Consider the following 21,058-nt stretch of genomic DNA (forward strand, 5'->3'; position numbering starts at 1 on the left):
TTCCGTATATTAAACCATCCCTGCATGCCTGGGATGAAGCCTACTTGATCATGGTGGATGATTGTTTTGATGTGCTCTTGAATTCGTTTTGCCAGAATTTTATTGAGTATTTTTGCGTCGATATTCATAAGGGAAATTGGTCTGAAGTTCTCTTTCTTTGTTGTGTCTTTGTGTGGTTTAGGTATAAGAGTAATTGTGGCTTCGTAGAAGGAATTCGGTAGGGCTCCATCTGTTTCAATTTTGTGGAATAGTTTGGATAATATTGGTATGAGGTCTTCTATGAAGGTTTGATAGAATTCTGCACTAAACCCGTCTGGACCTGGGCTCTTTTTGGTTGGGAGACCTTTAATGACTGCTTCTATTTCCTTAGGAGTTATGGGGTTGTTTAACTGGTTTATCTGTTCCTGATTTAACCTCGATACCTGGTATCTGTCTAGGAAATTGTCCATTTCCTGAAGATTTTCAAATTTTGTTGAATATAGTTTTTTATAGTAAGATCTGATGATTTTTTGAATTTCCTCCGAATCTGTAGTTATGTCTCCCTTTTCATTTCTGATTTTGTTAATTTGGACACACTCTCTGTGTCCTCTCGTTAGTCTGGCTAAGGGTTTATCTATCTTGTTGATTTTCTCAAAGAACCAACTTTTGGTTCTGTTGATTCTTTCTATGGTCCTTTTTGTTTCTACTTGGTTGATTTCAGCTCTGAGTTTTATTATTTCCTGCCTTCTACTCCTCCTGGGTGTAATTGCTTCTTTTTGTTCTAGAGCTTTTAGGTGTGCTGTCAAGCTGCTGACATATGCTCTTTCCTGTTTCTTTCTGCAGGCACTCAGCGCTATGAGTTTTCCTCTTAGCACAGCTTTCATTGTGTCCCATAAGTTTGAGTATGTTGTATCTTCATTTTCATTAAATTCTAAAAAGTTTTTAATTTCTTTCTTTATTTCTTCCTTGACCAGGTTATCATTGAGTAGAGCATTGTTCAATTTCCACGTATATGTGGGCATTCTTCCCTTATTGTTATTGAAGACCAGTTTTAGGCCGTGGTGGTCCGATAGCACGCATGGGATTATTTCTATCTTTCTGTACCTGTTGAGGCCCGTTTTTTGACCAATTATATGGTCAATTTTGGAGAAAGTACCATGAGGAGCTGAAAAGAAGGTATATCCTTTTGCTTTAGGATAGAATGTTCTATAAATATCCGTTAAGTCCATTTGGCTCATGACTTCTCTTAGTCTCTCGACATCCCTGTTTAATTTCTGTTTCCATGATCTGTCCATTGATGAGAGTGGGGTGTTGAAATCTCCCACTATTATTGTGTGAGGTGCAATGTGTGTTTTGAGCTTTAGTAAGGTTTCTTTTACGTATGTAGGTGCCCTTGTATTTGGGGCATAGATATTTAGGATTGAGAGTTCATCTTGGTTGATTTTTCCTTTGATGAATATGAAGTGTCCTTCCTTATCTTTTTTGATGACTTTTAGTTGGAAATTGATTTTATTTGATATTAGAATGGCTACTCCAGCTTGCTTCTTCTGACCATTTGCTTGGAAAGTTGTTTTCCAGCCTTTCACTCTGAGGTAGTGTCTGTCTTTGTCTCTGAGGTGTGTTTCCTGTAGGCAGCAGAATGCAGGGTCCTCGTTGCGTATCCAGTTTGTTAATCTATGTCTTTTTATTGGGGAGTTGAGGCCATTGATATTGAGAGATATTAAGGAATAGTGATTATTGCTTCCCGTTATATTCATATTTGGATGTGAGGTTATGTTTGTGTGCTTTCATTCTCTTTTTTTGTTGCCAAGACGATTAGTTTCTTGCTTCTTCTAGGGTATAGCTTGCCTCCTTATGTTGGGCTTTACCATTTATTATCCTTTGTAGTGCTGGATTTGTAGAAAGATATTGTGTAAATTTGGTTTTGTCATGGAATATCTTGGTTTCTCCATCAATGTTAATTGAGAGTTTTGCTGGATACAGTAACCTGGGCTGGCATTTGTGTTCTCTTAGGGTCTGTATGACATCAGTCCAGGATCTTCTGGCCTTCATAGTTTCTGGCGAGAAGTCTGGTGTGATTCTGATAGGTCTCCCTTTATATGTTACTTGACCTTTTTCCCTTACTGCTTTTAATATTCTTTCTTTATTTTGTGCGTTTGGTGTTTTGACTATTATGTGACGGGAGGTGTTTCTTTTCTGGTCCAATCTGTTTGGAGTTCTGTAGGCTTCTTGTATGTCTATGGGTATCTCTTTTTTTAGGTTAGGGAAGTTTTCTTCTATGATTTTGTTGAAGATATTTACTGGTCCTTTGAGCTGGTAGTCTTCACTCTCTTCTATACCTATTATCCTTAGGTTTGATCTTCTCATTGAGTCCTGGATTTCCTGTATGTTTTGGACCAGTAGCTTTTTCCGCTTTACATTATCTTTGACAGTTGAGTCAATGATTTCTATGGAATCTTCTGCTCCTGAGATTCTCTCTTCCATCTCTTGTATTCTGTTGGTGAAGCTTGTATCTACAGCTCCTTGTCTCTTCTTTTGGTTTTCTATATCCAGGGTTGTTTCCATGTGTTCTTTCTTGATTGCTTCTATTTCCATTTTTAATTCCTTCAACTGTTTGATTGTGTTTTCCTGGAATTCTTTCAGGGATTTTTGCGATTCCTCTCTGTAGGCTTTTACTTGTTTATTAATGTTTTCCTGTGCTTCCCTAAGTGTGTTCATGTCTTTCTTGAAGTCCTCCAGCATCATGATCAAATATGATTTTGAAACTAGATCTTGCTTTTCTGGTGTGTTTGGATATTCCATGTTTGTTTTGGTGGGAGAATTGGGCTCCGATGATGGCATGTAGTCTTGGTTTCTGTTGCTTGGGTTCCTGCGCTTGCCTCTCGCCATCAGATTATCTCTAGTGTTACTTTGTTCTGCTATTTCTGACAGTGGCTAGACTGTCCTATAAGCCTGTGTGTCAGGAGTGCTGTAGACCTGTTTTCCTCTCTTTCAGTCAGTTATGGGGACAGAGTGTTCTGCTTTCGGGCGTGTAGTTTTTCCTCTCTACAGGTCTTCAGCTGTTCCTGTGGGCCTGTGTCTTGAGTTCACCAGGCAGCTTTCTTGCAGCAGAAAATTTGGTCTTACCTGTGGTCCCGAGGCTCAGGTTCGCTCGTGGGGTGCTGCCCAGGGGCTCTCTGCAGCGGCAGCAACCAGGAAGACCTGTGCCGCCCCTTCCGGGAGCTTCAGTGCACCAGGGTTCCAGATGGTCTTTGGCTTTTTCCTCTGGCGTCTGAGATGTGTGTGCAGGGAGCAGTCTCTTCTGGTTTCCCAGGCTTGTCTGCCTCTCTGAAGGTTTAGCTCTCCCTCCCACGGGATTTGGGTGCAGAGAACTGTTCATCCGGTCTGTTTCCTTCAGGGTCCGGCGGTGTCTCTGGCAGGTGTCCTGCTGCTCCTGGGCCCTCCCCCACGGGAGCCCAGAGGCCTTATACAGTTTCCTCTTGGGCCAGGGATGTGGGCAGGGGTGAGCAGTGTTGGTGGTCTCTTCTGCTCTGCAGCCTCAGGAGTGCCCACCTGACCAGGCGGTTGGGTCTCTCTCTCACCAGGTCTGGGAGTAGAGAGCTGCTGCGGGCCGGGATCCTCGGGTGTGGGACTTCCGGTAAACACAGAACGTGCCTGGTCCTAGAGAAATTCTGCTTCCGTGTGTCCCAAGCTCACCAGGCAGCTTTCTTGCAGCAGAAAATTTGGTCTTACCTGTGGTCCCGAGGCTCAGGTTTGCTCGTGGGGTGCTGCCCAGGGGCTCTCTGCAGTGGCAGCAACCAGGAAGACCTGTGCCGCCCCTTCCGGGAGCTTCAGTGCACCAGGGTTCCAGATGGTCTTTGGCTTTTTCCTCTGGCGTCTGAGATGTGTGTGCAGGGAGCAGTCTCTTCTGGTTTCCCAGGCTTGTCTGCCTCTCTGAAGGTTTAGCTCTCCCTCCCACGGGATTTGGGTGCAGAGAACTGTTTATCCGGTCTGTTTCCTTCAGGGTCCGGCGGAGCTTTCTGGTATTTTTAAACTTAAGTTCTAAAAGGACATTTTATCAAAAGATACATTTGGAAAAAGATGTTGTTCAATTATTTCCTAACTTTTGGTGAGTGCAAGGCCTAGTGTATACAAAAAATTGGATAATCCTCCTAACATGTTTCTGGAAAGCCCGCAGAAGAAACCTCGTTGCCCATTTCCACAGAAGACTCCATGAAAATGGCAGCTCTGGGTAATGGGAATGATGAGCAGGCGATTATCCTGGACGAAGTTCACAAATTAAATGTATTAGAAATTACTGTTGTATGAGAAATATATTTACTTTAATTTTCTGTTTTTACTAGTTTCGAATTTTATATGTTGTATTATTTCCTCAATGAAGCCACGTAGATCACCCTCAGGTCTCTTGATATTCCTTTTGTAATACATAGCTTAGTATACAGTGATCACACAGTTACAGCCTCCAGTGTTGTACCCAGCATGCTGCTGCACTGTGTCTTTTGACATATCTATTTGGGATAGCTCTCTCTGTAGGTCAAATGTGCCATAAGACTGAACAATTCCTTAAATGTTTTTCCATTGAGTGGTCTCTGTTCAGTACCATAGCCTGTTTTTGTAATTGGGTTGTTTATTTCCTTAATTATTAGATTTTTGAGTTAGTTGCACAAGCTTAAATTAAACCTCTGTCAGGTATATAGTGGACAAAAATTCTTTCCCACCTTGGACTTTCTCTTCACTCTGCTGTGTCTGTTGCTGTAAAGACCTTTTTAGTGTCAAAAGATTCACTCCAGTAGTCAATTGTTGCTTTATTCTGTGAGCTATGTAAGTCCTGTTTACAAAATCAATACCTGTGCCTTTAACTGGATACTTTTAATTTTAAGAAAATAAGGTTTCTAAAACATGCCATGAGAAAATTTTCCTACTTATGCAGCTTAAATTATGCAGATTCTAATAGTAGGATACATTTATATATGTGTGGATAGATATATGCATAATATTTCAAAAGCAGATTTATTTTATTATCTATTTGTGGTGTGTGTGTGTGTGTGTGTGTGTGTGTTTGTGTTTGTGATTGCCTTGTGTTTAAGAATTCATATGGAGTCCAGAAGGAGACATTAGATGTCCTCAAACCAGTGTCGTAGGTGGTTTTGTGCCACCTCTTATGGTCCCTTGCAGAAAGAGTTTTTCACCACTGAAACCCACAACAGATTCGAGATGGTGCATATAATAGAAATAGAAACAGAAGCAAGACAAAATAAAACTTGTAAATTATGTCAGTCAATTTTCAAGACTACACTAAAGCTTAAACAATACTATTTTCGGTGCTTTCAATTGACAAAATCAAAGATCTTCAGTGTTAAAAGTAGTCTTAAAAATCCTAGCCCCACATTTTTCTTTATGAAAAGATATTTTTGATAGGGAAGTAGTCACTAAATCTAAGTAAAAGGGACAGGGATTGTGTGATAATGCAGAGCTGACCTTTCTGACAGCCACTGCTGGGAGGAGGTGTTACTCTTTAGACTAACACAGTTGTGTGCAGAAGCCTTCTTCCAGAGACAATGTTTTCGACCAGCCGAGGACACGCATATTGTTTCTGTCTAAATCTCCTTCTCCCCAGAGCACACAGCCCTAATTTCTGCCATCATTTCCCAGGTGATAAAGATTCATCATTCCCTGCTCTCCGCTCTCAGCTTTGCAGGTGACTAATACCTCCACAGCAGATGGAGCCTGACAAAAGCAGACCCACCGCGGGGCACCCAGCAGTCTTCATTCTGGACAGAATTCCTGTCCATACTTCTGCAGCCAGGTTTCCTGCAGATTGAAACATAGCAACCCACTGGTCTGTTCTCATTATTCAACTTTGTTTTTTGAGCTCGTTTGAACTTGTACTTTCTTTCAATTGGGTTTTCTCACAGAAAACATTATTTTTTTCCTTAGAACCACTTACTAGTACATTTGCTAACACCACAGCAGGAAGCTTAAATGTGCCAATTTTGTTCATACAAATATTTTTTAGTCTCTTCAAAATAAAGAGAACAATAACTGAATTTGGACAGTCAAATCATTTCTTTAAATTCTTAGTTTTATCTGCTTTTTATATGATAAGAAAATGAATTAACTTTTACTCTCATGAAGTATAATTTTTAAAATAATTACCCTAATTTGTTTTCATATTGGTAAAAGCCTTAGTGTTTAACAACTTATCATTTAATAGCCCTGATTTGAGCCTCCAACCCACTAGTCCTTTGCCTGCCAGCTGTCTCGGAATATAATCATAAAAGTGATTTGAGGAAAACTACAATCAAACTATAACATTTCACATTATTTTTAGCAAGTAACAGTTCTTCTCTCAAATAAGACTGTCTTTGCAATCCCTTTTCTGATACTAAAAAATATTTAAAACACTAGGCACATCAGCATGGCAAACAGTAGAAACCATCACTCTTTATGTCTAGGTATTTTGGATGCTTATTTTATAAAGTAGAGTGAAACACTCTCCCGTCATACTCAAAACCACACTCTGGACTTGCCACTGTATTAATTTCGACAACTGTAATGATTTCTTGATGGCAATTATATAAGGATTCCTTTTTCTGTCTGTTTATCTGTCTTCCTTCCTGTCTTTCATTCTCTTTCTTTCCTCCCTCCTCCTCCCTCTCTCCCTTACTTCCTTTTCTCTTTTTTTCCTTCTTTCTAGATTTCCAATAGTTGGCTTTGGCCTGAAATGCCTCAAGTCTGTTATGTGTTAGGATTACAGGCACATGCCACCAGCCCTGGCCACACTCACAGTTTCTCACTTAAATATTTAAACTTGCAAGTAAACACTGAGCTGAAAGCATGCTTCATAACTGTTCACTCACTCTGGTTTTCCCCACCTAATAATTCAACAGAAACTCGTTCTTGACCTTCAAAACAACTCAGTTTTTGCAAAGCTCAATTGAAGGCTTTGGTTTCCACTTTTCTTATCCATTGTTTACAGCTAAAATGCTTTTACTTTCCAAAAAGTACAGGGTGTGATGTTTATAGATCACCAAGCCCAGTTGTACTCCACAGTGAGCCACCAACATAGATGCCCTGATTTGTTCTCCTCCTGTCTGTCAAACTAGAGAAAATGAAAGCTTTAGACAGGCCATTCAGTTTGTAAGAGCAGACTTGGCACTCAGGTTTGTGTTTTCTGGTGGCAAATGCCCACCGTTCTGCATTTGGAGACTGTGTCTTGTTCTGATGAGAAAAAGAATCAAGCTACAAAAACATAGGCCAGAAATAATACCAACTGACACAAGTAACGTTAAGTATTTGTATTCACATGTTTTATTTAAGCACAGATTTTAAATATTGTATTAAGGGGAAATACATCTTATTTTCTAAGACATATTCATATCTGCTCTAAATCAATGTGCTGATATTTAGTAGTCCATATACGTTAAAATGCCAGGAGTTCTTCAATTCATTTTGGACATTCAATGAAATATAAACTCTTCCACTAAAAAGCTTCTCTTCTCATTACTATACATGATTAAAATTTTATTTTATTCACTGTTGGGCTTTAATTTAGAAAAGGTGTAATGCACATCTACTATTGAAGGCTGTAGTTAAGTCCTGTCAAAGGCCCCACGTGTTCTAATACTCATCCCTAGTGATGGAGATTTGCTGGATTATTTAACAGGAAAGCCAAACTGCAGATGACTTCCAGCAAAACCAGAAGCGAGTCGAACATCCTGTGTAAAATGCAGAATGTTCCATCCAAAGACATTTTTGATATATTTATATATTGTAGTCTTGTAAATGTTCAAAATAGAAGTAGGTGATTGATATTTTAATTCAATAATAGACATTATAACTATGATCATTAGTATGGAAGTTATTATTTTAGACAGAAGTCTCCCTACTTTTTCTCTTCACTCCTCCTATTTGGTCTTAACTGTCCCCTGACAATAGTTTTTGATATCAACATCAAGATCTAATCAATGTAAATTCTCAGTTTTCACCTCTCATGCCCTGATTTGTTCTTCTCCTTTCCGTGGAAGCAGAGAAAATGAAAGCTTTAGACAGGTCATTTAGTTTGGAAGAGCAGACTTGGCACTCAGACTCCTTGGTTTTCTGGTGGCAAATGCCCTACCTAGAGCAGGCGTAGCTGTTCTCTTTCTTCTTCTCCAGTACTACAGTTAGACGTCCCCTCCACCATCATACTTCATTATTATTTCTTCAGGTTCTGCAGCTGCTCTTTCTTTGGCCCATCTCTTTTTTCTCTGTAACCTGCATGGCGCATTATTTCTTCCATATTCTGTCTCCATTAAATTTGCTTTCCTGGCTTTTAGGTCGCACCAATGAAGACTTCAAACATCTTATCTCAAGGCAACTCAGCTTTCTTGCGACTTAAGCTCCTGTGTCCCATAGCTCAATGTACCCCATGGCATCACATGGCTCCATAGCTTCATTACTCCGCCATCGTCACCATGTGGCAACTTCACCTGAAAGTGAGTTTCTTTAACTCTATCCCGCACCTGCTTCTACTGGCATCCTCCCAACCTTATTAGGGAGAAGTTATGTTTGTGGTTGTAAAGGCAACGTCTACATTGCACTATCTTGGACATAAATTACTTTATTTGTTATAAACATTATACAATTCATCAGCAAACACTAAAACTTCAATAAAACAGTGACACTCATCCAAAAATTATTTCTTTTTCATTATTTTTCTATATATATGGCCCATTTTCTAGTTCTTATGCTAATTTGAATAAAAATATTTCATTGAACTCTCCTCAACCTTGAGTGGGTAGATGCAATAATTTAAGGGGAATTGATTGAATTCACTTGTGTGCATTATAATATCTTCATATACTTTTAATAAAGTAAATGATAAAGTCAATTTAAAAGTTCTAGTTACTTTAAGAACAATATTAGATTTAAAGTGAAGAAGTCACATACAAGTATTTGATTCATAAATCCATCCTAAGTCTCAGTGTGCATTTACAGGACAGAACCCGACCCTAGTTAATTATAGCATTAGAGTGGATGAGTAGATCCCATTCTTGCATCCACTGCAATTCTTCTATTGTTCTCCTACAGTTATGTTAGACAGCTGGTGAGTTCACTGGCATTTTCCCAGCTCAATGGTTCATAGGCTATTGCACTGCCGTGCTCCATTTCTGCTTCTGAGTTTTCAGGAGCATTATAGAAATCTGCTTAGGCCTGTGTTGAATACTGCTAAAGTCAGTCTTCTTATCCAGACACAGGTTGGAAACAATCTCTCTTTCTTTGGGATTTTAATTTATTTTTCATTGGCTATTTTATGTATTTACATTTCATATGGTATCCCCTTTCCATGTTTCCCCTCCGGAACCCTCCATCCCATCCCCCCCTGCTTCTATGAGGGTGCTCCCCCACCCATCCACTGACTCCCACCTCACTGTTCTGGCATTCCCCTACACTGTAGAATTAAGCCTTCACAGGACCAAGGGCTTCTCCTCCCATTGATGCCAGACAATGCCATCCTCTGCTACATATGAAGCCGGAGTCATGGGTACCTCCAGGTGCAATTTTTGGTTGATGGTCTAGTCCCTGGGAGTTCCGGGGGGCAGATTGGTTGGTTGATATTGTTGTTCTTCCATTGGGGTTGCAAACTCCTTAGCTTCTTCAGTCATTTCTCTAACCTTTCCATTGGGGTCCCCATGCTCAGTCCAATGGTTGGCTGGGAGCATCTGCCTCTGTATTTTTCAGGCTCTGGCAGAACCTCTCAGGAGACAGCTATAATAGGCTGCTGTCAGCCAGCACATCTTGGCATCAGCAATAGTTTCTGGGTTTGTTGTCTGCATATGGGATGGATCTCCAGGTGGAGCAGTCTCTGGATGGCCTTTCCTTCAGTCTCTGCTACACACTCTGTCCCTATATTTCCTTTAGACAGGAACCATTCTGGGTTAAGATTTGGAGATGAGTGGTGGCCCAATCCCTTAACTTGGGACCTTGTCTAACCTCTGGATATGGTTTCAACAGGTTCTCCCTCTCCTTTGTTGGACATTTCACTTAATTTCATCCCCTTTGGGTCCTGGGAGCCTCTGGCAATCCTGGCATCTGGAACTTGCTGGTGGCTACCCCCAGTTCCCCATCCCCCATTGCTACACACCTCTGTTCAATTTCCTGACCCTCTTTATATCATTCCAGTCTCCCCCATATATGATCCTGCCACCTTTTCCACTGCCCCTCCTCTTTTTCTTTCCAAGTCCCTCCCAACCTCTACCTCCTTTGAATATTTTGTTCCCCCTTCTAAGAAAGACTAAAGCATCCACACACTTTGCTATTTCCTTCTTGAGCTTCGTATGATCTGTGAATTGTTACTTGAGTATTCTGAGCTTTTGGGCTAATAGCCACTTATCAGTGAGTTGCATGTGTGTTCTTTTGACTGGTTTACCTCATTCAAGATAATATTTTCTTTTCTTTTTTTCCCTTCCTCTTTCACTGTCTTTCTTTTTTTTTTATTTTTTTATCTTTATTAAGTTGAGTATTACTTATTTACATTTTGATTGTTATTCCCTTTCCCCGTTTCTGGGCCAACATCCCCCTAACCCCTCCCCCTCCCCTTCTATACTGGTGTTCCCCTCCCCATCCTACCCCCATTACTGCCCTCCCCCCAACGATCATGTTCACTGGGGGGTTCAGTCTTGGCAGGACCAAGGTCTTCCCTTTCACTGGTGCTCTTACTAGGCTATTCATTGCTACCTATGAGGTTGGAGCCCAGGGTCAGTCCATGTATAGTCTTTGAGTGGTGGCTTAGTCCCTGGAAGCTCTGGTTGATTGGCATTGCTGTTCATATGGGTTCTCGAGCCCCTTCAAGCTCTTCCAGTCCTTTCTCTGATTCCTTCAACGGGGGACCCGTTCTCAGTTCAGTGGTTTGCTGCTGGCATTTGCCTATGTATTTGCTGTATTCTTGCTGTCTCTCAGGAGAGATCTACATCCGGTTCCTGTCAGCCTGCACTTCTTTGCTTCATCCATCTTATCTAATTGGGTGGCTATATAAGTATGGGCCAAAGTGGGGCGGGCTCTGAATTGGTGTTCCTTCTGCCTCTGTTTTAATCTTTGCCTCCCTATTCCCTGCCAAGGGTATTCTTGCTCCCCTTTTAAAGAAGGAGTGAAGCATTTGCATTTTGGTCATCCCTCTTGAGTTTCATGTGTTCTGTGCACCCAGGGCAATTCAAGCATTTGGGCTAATAGCCACTTATCAATGAGTGCATACCATGTGTGTTTTTCTGTGATTGAGTTAGCTCACTCAGGATAATATTTTCCAGTTCCATCCATTTGCTTATGAATTTCATAAAGTCATTGTTTTTGATAGCTGAGTAATATTCCATTGTGTAGATGTACCACATTTTCTGTATCCATTCCTCTGTTGAAGGGCATCTGGGTTCTTTCCAGCTTCTGGCTATTATAAATAAGGCTGCTATGAACATAGTGGAGCACGTGTCTTTGTTATATGTTGGGGCAACTTTTGGGTATGTGCCCAAGAGAGGTATAGCTGGGTCCTTAGGTAGTTCAATGTCCAATTTTCTGAGGAAACTCTAGACTGATTTCCAGAAAGGTTGTACCAGTCTGCAATCCCACCAACAATGGAGGAGTGTTCCTCTTTCTACACATCCTTGCCAGCATTTACTGTCACCTGAGTTTTTGATCTTAGCCATTTTCACTGGTGTGAGGTGAAATCTCAGGGTTGTTTTGATTTGCATTTCCCTTATGACTAAAGATGTTGAACATTTCTTTAGGTGTTTCTCAGCCATTCGGCCTTCCTCAGCTGTGAATTCTTTGTTTAGTTCTGAACCCCATTTTTAATAGGGTTATTTGTCTCCCTGCAGTCTAACTTCTTGAGTTCTTTGTATATTTTGGATATAAGCCCTCTAAGATAATATTTTCTAGTTCCATCCATTTGCCTAAGAATTTCATGAAGTCATTGTTTTCAATAGCTGAGTAGTACTTCATTGTGTAGATGTACCACATTTTCTGTATCCTCTTTTGAAGGACATCTGGGTTTTTTTTCTGGCTTCCGGATATTATACATAAGGCTCAATCTTGGATTAGTGATTGTTGTGAAGTATATTTGCAGAAGCACTTCTTTTACTTGTAAGCAAATGCTGACTTCTGCTATCGTAAAGAGTACAGGACTTCTTAAAAATCAGTTTTCGAAATGGTTGGTGAAATAACTCTGGTGTACCTGAGTAAGACTTTCAGTGAAAACATTTCTTGGGAAGGGAATGAGTAAATATTATAGCCACTTGACATTCTGTTATTTTAGTTAATGATCTGAGGGTCACTGTGTTTACACAAATCAAACAAAGCAGAAGCAATGCAAATCCAAACTAGAATGTGAATTAGAATCTAATATATCTAATAAAAGAAAATGCTTCTATTTATCCAAGCTTCACGCTCAAGATGACTTGGGCAACTTTAGGTAGGACAGAATAGAGTATGAGTGATTTCCAAACGGACATTCAGAAATGCAGATCAGTCTCAAAGTGGTACATACCACACACATGTGATCTCGAAAGTTGCAAGGGTGAGGCAAGGAGGGTCAGGGTTTTCTTTTTCTTTTTCTTTTTTTTTTTTTGGTTCTTTTTTTCGGAGCTGGGGACTGAACCCAGGGCCTTGCGCTTCCTAGGCAAGCGCTCTACCACTGAGCTAAATCTCCAACCCCCAGGGTTTTCTTGACTCCATGGTGAGTATAAGGCTATCCTGAATGAACTGAGAACTTACCTCAAGAAGAAAAGAGAAATAAACAAATGAAGACTCCATGTAACTTATGCTTCACTTTGTTGGAAGCATTGGCTCATTTGAGAAAGTTAGTATCTATTGTCCTATTCCTTAAATTTAGTATAAGCCAATTTTATAAAATAAACTGAATAAATCAGTTTTTATTATTGCTTTTAAAGTTCATAATGGCACAATACTACCCAAATATCTAACGTCATCCTAATTTAATATAAATGTGTAAGCAATATATATATATATATATATATATATATATATGAGCACTACATATAATATTAAATTTTGTATGAAGTATCCATAGGAAGGAGAGAAAAAGTTAATTCTATTCATATATTTTTTGTCATTTATTTTGATGTTCTCATTTTAAGTTGAAGCTAAATAAATGGAATATTAATAAACTACTGGGCACATTTTATACTGAAATTTGTCAATTTGTCTTCTATATTGCTTTCATAACACATGTCAATTCAAGGATCCTATCCACACATGTATCTACCAATATGGGATAATACAAACAGGTAATATTGCATTGTTAAGGACATGGCTTAGGCATATATGTTTTGTCAGTGACTTTCCAGTTATTTGCTACTTTATGAAATGTTTCTCAGTTGCTCTGCATGTAGAATTGTTTCATATGTTCACTGTCTTCTAGTGGCCAGCACGAGGCGGGTGACTTAATTCTCAATTCAGAATAGATGGGTGTCTATTTGTGGGAGCCAGCTATATTTTTGTGATCTATTATTAAATTGTGAGGCAATGAGGAGCTAGACGATAACATCTGTTACAGCTCATTTTTGAGAATATATGTGGTCGTGGGTGAGAATCTTCAAAGTTCTAAGTAGAAAGAGTATTCCTCTCACTACAAAAGCGCTGGTGTGTGTTAGCCCTTTGCTTTTGTTTACTTCAAGGACCTGATCTCATCCTTGACAGAAAACATTTTCTGACAAAAGGGCAAAGTTTGGGAATGTGAGTTAGCTCAGCAGTTAAGAGCTGTGCATGGTCTTTCATAGGACACAAGTTCAAGTCCTCAAACCCATATAATAGCTTACAACCTTTGTAAATCCTAAAGGTGATCAGATGATCTCCTCTGTCCACTGAGAGCACCAGGAATGTTCATGGTGTATGAACATACATGCAAGCAAAACACACATCCATATTAAATAAAGTTAAAAATGTAAAAAGGGCAAAGTTCACCTGTATGAATCTATGTATGTATGTCAAAGAGAATATAAGTGGATTGATTGGGTATCTAGGGACAAAAAATGAAATGGGGGCATTTGATTAGTTGATGATGACAATGTTCTCATCCCTAGAATTCAGACTACAGCAGTTTTAAAATTTCCTTCTAAAAAGAGAATTTGATTACAATGAGGAGAATAATGTGAAAATCCGTTTTTAACCATGCTGGAAAGTACTAGCGAGGATTCCGTCACCCGGAAGACCTGTCTCCGGGAAATATTTCCACTCCTGCATGTTTCCTCTTGCATGCATCACTGGAGTCTTTGAATGGTACAGTTAACTGTCATGTCATACATGCACGGGGTGACTTTCCACTTATTTCTGTCAGGGAAAATGCAGTAGTTCCTGTGTCTCGTGTTAGCTTGGTGTTATGTATCTTGGAAATAAAATACTAATTTTTCATGTGTATGACTGTTCTACTTCCATGTATGCATGTGTGCTTGGTGCCCACAGACGTTGGAGAGGGCATCAGATACCATGGAACTGCAGATGCATGCAGTTGTGAGCCTCCCTGTGGGTTCTGGGAACAGAGCACGGGCCCTTTGAAACAGGAAAAATGTGCTTTTAACCACAGAGCCACCTTTCCAGCCCCCAAAGTTCACATCCTAAATAGCAAGCTAATACTGAGCTATATTAAGCATTTATCTATGAAATGCTTAATGCTTTAACTTTTTAACTCCAAAAGTATAGTTATAGTGGGAAGAATTGATTCCAAAAAAAGAGGTTGTCTGTAGAGTGTACAGAAGTTATCAGCACCATGCTAAGCCTTGCAGAGCTCTGCTGATGGGTGAGAGGACACTGACCACTGTTGTAAGGAACCTCAAATCCCCGGGGGCTCTGTTTCCTTGAAAAGTCACTATTTCATCTCCTCATCAGTCACCCGTGTCACATGTGCACATAGCCTCTTGTGGAAGAAGTTTCTTCCCACTTGTTATGAGCAGGAAATAAACCGGCTCAGAAGAATATGAGTTAAGTGGAAACAAGAAATGGGCTTAAACTAGTATTCATATAAACACGGAGTGCTGCTTTATGGCAGTCAGCCATGAGGAGAGGACAGGGTTGGCTCAGAACAGTGAATGCTACCACTCATCATTTAAAAGAAGTGTCAGGTTTTGAGGACAAAACATTTCCAAATATGAACTGGACACAAAAATCAGTAAGCAGTACCTGCTCCTAAATTATAGCAAACGAAATGCATATATGTTAATGAGGGGGAGAAAGGAAGGAAGAGGCTGTTGTTTTAGGGGAATAATATTATTAACAAGCAACTTTCCACTTTTTTTGAAATTTTTATTTGTATTGATAAATGTTCGCGTGAGTATGTGTGGGTGAGGTGGATGCATCTGTATGTCTATATGTCTGTGTATGTACGTTTATGTGTGTGTGTGTGTGTGTGTGTGTGTGTGTGTGTGTGTGCATGAGTTTGTACCTGTATACAGGGTCTATGGAAGCCACGTCAGATGTCTAGGAGCTGGAGCTGCAGGTAGTTGGAAGCTGGCACTGATCCTGGGATGAAAACTCAACCACTGAGCAGATTTTCCAGCTCCAGTTTCCATCGTTGAGCCTCAGGTTACACTGTCTAACAGTGTGCTAAGCTAGACGACTGTCAGTAAGATTCCACCTGCAGTGAAACCTTTTTCTCCCAACAGTACCACCAGTCCTGGAATCTCCACATACGTTAGGTTTAACTCTGCTTTTTGTTTGTTCAAACACTGAGTCGTTATTTCAAAGAGACCTGGTGCCTACACAGTTAGAATCATCAGTTCCTCTACAGACATACCCATCAGTTTTCCTATTTGCATTTGAATATAAGTTCTCCAATCTCTGTCCTTCACAAAATTGTGAAAAGGAGGGGCTGGTGAGTTGGCTCTGTGGTTAAAAGCCAAGGCTGCTCATTCAGAAGATGGCTCTGATTCTCAGCACCTAAATAGCAGCACACAACCACCTGTAACTCTAGTCTCAAGTAATATGTTGCCACCTTTTGGCCTCCAGGGGCACTGCACTCACATGGTGGACAGACACACATGTAGGTCAAGTTAATACAGTTTTTCTTTTCATTTTTATCCTGTGCAACTATAGACTTAAAAATATCTTTCTATGGGTTGAGTTGATATAAGTATTACCTTCAAATTTAAAATTTTGCTTTTCATATCAAGATGTTCATGTCTAAATCAAGCCAGTTTTTGAACAGCAAATCGAATAATTTAATTTTATTTGGCTTTACACTTAAAGTTTCACTTATGCAGGCATGGGACAGTACCTTCCTCCTCACTCTTCTCCTGTCATCTATCATTTTGTTTTTCCATTATGTTTTATAAGACTGAACTATTTTTGTGGTTCCCATTGTCATGCAAAGGCCTGCCTAGGCCCCTCCATGTTCAATTAACATATTTAACAGTCTCGTTTGTTTATTTCTTTATTTATTTCTTTATTTCTTTGTGTTTTATGCATATCTGTATGTGTAAGTACCTGAGTATGCATGTGCAACGTGTACTCATAAAGCACTCATTTTGTTCTAGAGTGGACAGTTGGGGGTATAAGTTCCCTTGCAAGTGTAGTCACAGTTGCAATCTGCGTGGTGAAGGTATTAGACAGGGACCTTGGGCAAGTGCTCCCACCTATTGAATCATGGACCTATCCACTTAACATACTGAAAAGAATCTTACTATATTAATGCAACAAAGTCATAGCAGAGCAAAATGAGAAAAAGGAGGTAAAACTTGTTTGAATCAGAGAAGGCTGTGTAGCTTCGGACATTTCTGTGCGCTCTATGAATACATAATGTGTGTAGGGTTTGTGTGGCAGTTTTTAGTCAACTTTCTTTGTTAAGGTGATTAAACAAGAAGGAAATTTAAACAGGTGGTTTACAGCTGCTATAATTGCTGAACACACAAATATGAGGAAAGAACACAATCAGGTTTCTGTCAGAGCTAGAATTATAGGTAACTCTGGTAAAGGGCACACATGGGAATTGTAGGTAACTTTGCAGAGAGCACACACAGCTCCTGGCACTGGGCATTACAGCTGGGACAGCATCAACTGCCACTGCATGGAAACCCTTCTGTTGCAGGTCCTTCTCAAGCGTGACCTCTGCTTGCTGCTGTCCAGCCCTCAGTGCTCTGAGAAGTTGTTGAAGGAATGACTAATGCCAAGAAAGGGGGACATCGATTTTCCTCTCTTCTTCCTTTCTTTCTGTTTTTCTTTCCCATCCTCTCTCCTCTTCTCTTTCCTTATTATCTTTTCTCCCCTCCCTCCCTATTCTCCCTTACATGTTTCTCTTTCTCTTTCTCAGTTTTTCTTCTCTTCCTTTCCTTAATATGTTATCATAATCTCAGGAAAGTTTTCTTCTTGGTGAGTTAAAGACCATCATACTTATTTTTTCACAGTGCAACCATCTGTTAAACAATTTCTTCATACCAAACTCAAAATGTCTACATTATATGTATATGTCACTGTGTATACATAGATGTAGTTATAGATATGCTCTATTCCATCTTCTCACACCTCTTCTAAAAATAAGGCATGATCCACTTGTGTAACTGTAGAAACTCTGAGGCTCAAAAAAGTTAACACAATAACCGGGGTTTCTACAGATGGCAAAATTATACTAGAGACACAGCCAAGGGTATTTCTTCTTCCTAAGCGGTAATCTTTCCATGTGTCATTGATATTTCAAAACATATAAAAGATGCAATAGCTTTTTAAGAAATAAGACATTTAGAATTCACTCTCAGTTCTAAAACAAAGAGATTGGCATCATTGTAGACTCATCTACTGACAGAAATAAAGCCCCGGATATACTGTGAAATGGCCTGGAAAATGTCATGTCTCTGGCCAGCCTGGTTTCATCCATTGGCTGTATGTACACAGGATTGGATAGAAACTGATAGCAAATTTTGTTCCAGAACACTCTTTTTGAATTTTTCTCTTCAAAGATGTTCTTCCTGATCATGAAAATATGTAGAAACGTTTTACACAATTTAAATGCAAACATTTCTGTTTAAAAAAGCGAAGAGTGTATGCGTGTGTGTGTGTGTGTTTGTGTGTGTGCATGTACGTGCATGCTTGTATGGTTGGAAGACAACTTAGGTGAGTCATTTGTTTCCTTTCAACCAGTTCATTTCTAGAGACTTAACATAAGTCATGCGACTTTATGGCAAGTTCTTTAATAACCCTCACCATTTTGATGGTATTGTGTTTCAATGGTTCTTGCATATTATATTCATACTATTTAAGTATGACTCTTAGTCACTGAGGGTACATCACATCCTGCATGACAGCTTGGCATAGCCTTATAGTAGCTGCGATGATCATATGGAAAGAATTTATAGCCGTGTTTCATAATTTTTCAAAAGACTTTGTTCCATAAAGGGTGGGTACTCTATCACTTCTTCACCCCCAATTTCCTTCTCCCTTCTCCTTCCTATAGGTAAATCCCACTTTCTTTCTCAACCTTAATTCCAACTGAGGAACATTTATTTCCCAAGATAGCATCAGTGAAGATGCTCATGGTCAAACTAAGACTAACTTCACTGAATCCATCTTCTCATACACAACCAACAGAGAGAAAAATGTTGATTTGGGAAACTGATTAACTTCATGATATAAAATATTTCATATCAACTGGTCATTAACTTAAGAAATAATTCTTTTTGCATTGATCTAGCTAGATAATATCACATATTTCAGGTAATAAATTTTTAATAAAGTAGTTCAAAGCCAAGATTTTGTAAAACAAACTCCAACTATAGTTAAAAGCAAATAACCACATTTCACAAAGTTAAAATTATGGATTCATATAGCATACCCTCCCAAATAAATTCTGAACATGGTGTTGCATAAATTTTGTATAAGAGACCACTCCTTCCTCCTTTACAACTAGAAGTCACAGTTCCCATTTGCTCTTGAAGCACATCTGAGGAGACTATCGTGGTTTCTGAAACTTCTGATATATTCTGATATTCACTGATTCCATGTATGCTCCTTCTAATTTAATATTATGTATTATGTATTATACACTGTGTACATGTTCACAAGTTACAATGGTGTTCACATATACACAGAACATACAATTAACAAATACATGCATGTAATTTCTACCAAATATTTTCAAAAGCATTACTAATAAATCTAAATTCTTTAGTTTGAAATTTGGGGCCAATTGCACTTTCCCATCCTCAGCCACCGTACCTCTTGCTATATGGTAATATCCTGCTTACTTTCACTAGGTAATGAACAATCCTGCCAATTCTGAAAATCTATAATCCCAGAGTCCCAGGGGCCTCTCTCTAATGGAAGGAACTCTCCTTGTTGGGCCTGGGCCAATGACTGCTAGAGACAGTTGTGTAAGTTACAAAGGGAAGTATTTTATTCTCAGAGACTGAACTCGGGACCCCTTTTAATATGGGTTGCCTCTTATAATGGCTTAGTTGGTCTTGTCAAGATGAACTGTCAATGAGCCCCCTGAATGTTTTTAGTGGTTGCAGAGACAGATGACACGCACGTCTGTGAATGAAGAGGACTTTATTTGATGTGACACTGTCACCCAATCTCTTCAGACTCATCAATTCTAATTCACTTATGCCTCTTTGGACTGTTCAGTCCAACTCATTTGTTTAGAACATTTCAAATCTACTAATGTGCATTTCAATTAGTGGTTCAGAAAAGTAGAAAGAGTGACATGAACAGAGTGAACTGTGTTGTCTGCCAAGCCAGGATCCATGGGTTTCCTGTTCAGTGACTGGAGCTTCACATCCTCCTTCTCAACCTTTAGTGTAATTAATAATAGATCGGAAAGCCTCTTCTCAAACTCTAATTAGACTTCTGTTGACCTCCACAAATTGAATACATTTCAGTTGGTGTCTAAGACAATGTACGAGATCACAGTTGTTCAAGACACTCCCAACATCTTACTTCTGCTGTTAATATGTCTAGCCTAAACCGAAACTCCATTCACCCATGTGTATGTTAGCATTGGATTCTCCCTCACCCCACAGCAGCAGTGTGGTAGTCTCTCACTTTTTCTGAACTTCACAAGCTCCATAAATGATTTATTTCTCTCCTTGCCAAGCCAAACTAAGGAGCTCAGATACCATTTAATGTTCATAGATCTCTGAGAAGTAGAAATATAATATGGGGTTTGATTTACTAAAATGTTCTTATGCTTAAATTAAGTAAAATGTATTGCAGAAAAATAACACCACCCCATAGGTTTATATTAGTATAAGGAATGTAGATGGCTGAACTTATTTAACTATATTTTGTGTCTGAGACTTAATCTGGGATTATGTTTACAGTAGGCCAGATTATGATGACTACATTTGTCTTCAAGTCTTTCCAATTTACAACAAAATGGTATGCTAATTTGTGGGAAAGTTGTGTCCCTCTTCCATGATTTGTTGAGTCGTATCAAAAACATTCTGTCACTTTCCCTGTCCTTTCTCCTCTGGGTTTCCTATTTACTTTTTTATTTTTTCTTTTGAAAAGAATAAAAGTCATGGTTGCTTTACTTAACAGATTTACTTGATCAATACATGTTTAGTTAGGGTTTATAATCAACAGGTGAATTATTATAATTTATCATGAAAGTTTGGAGAAATATAAACTTCTCTAAACAACACTCTAGAATTTTCATGTTGCTCTCAAGGCCTAGTTAAATTCTTGAACAACATGTCACCCTACCCTCTAGCATAGAACAAATCTCAAGTTTTGTCACCTCCCCGCTTCTATTACGCACTTGAAGATTTTGAATCTGTAGAATAGACTGGGGAACAAACATCTACTATTTTGAATCAATTTATCACTCAAAGAAGGTAAACCTTTAAATTAAATTGATATAGTACTATTTTATAAACACTAAGACAACAAGAGTAATTCATTCTCCGTGTGCTTTTAAAAGTTCCATACTGATTACTTAAAAGTATGTCTCATTGGCACTGAGACAGAGCATGCCAAGTAACTTTGATTTGAAACAGCCCGTTGGTACCTACTTAGTTATGGGTATTAGACAGCTGTTTATTCATGCATTTGTAGCATTCCAATTTTAAGAATCATTACAAAGTCAAAATAAATAATTTCACAATAA

The 21,058-nt window shown here is 39.2% G+C and overlaps 1 protein-coding gene across 4 annotated transcripts in view; it reads right to left on the reverse strand.

Annotated features, from left to right (window-relative positions):
* Cntn5 (contactin 5) overlaps window positions 1–21,058 on the reverse strand; it is a 1,231,995-nt gene that overhangs the window by 929,890 nt on the left and 281,047 nt on the right. The window lies entirely within an intron of this gene.

This window comes from Rattus norvegicus, chromosome 8 (assembly GCF_036323735.1).
Source record: "Rattus norvegicus strain BN/NHsdMcwi chromosome 8, GRCr8, whole genome shotgun sequence".
NCBI classification, from domain to species: Eukaryota; Metazoa; Chordata; class Mammalia; order Rodentia; family Muridae; genus Rattus; species Rattus norvegicus.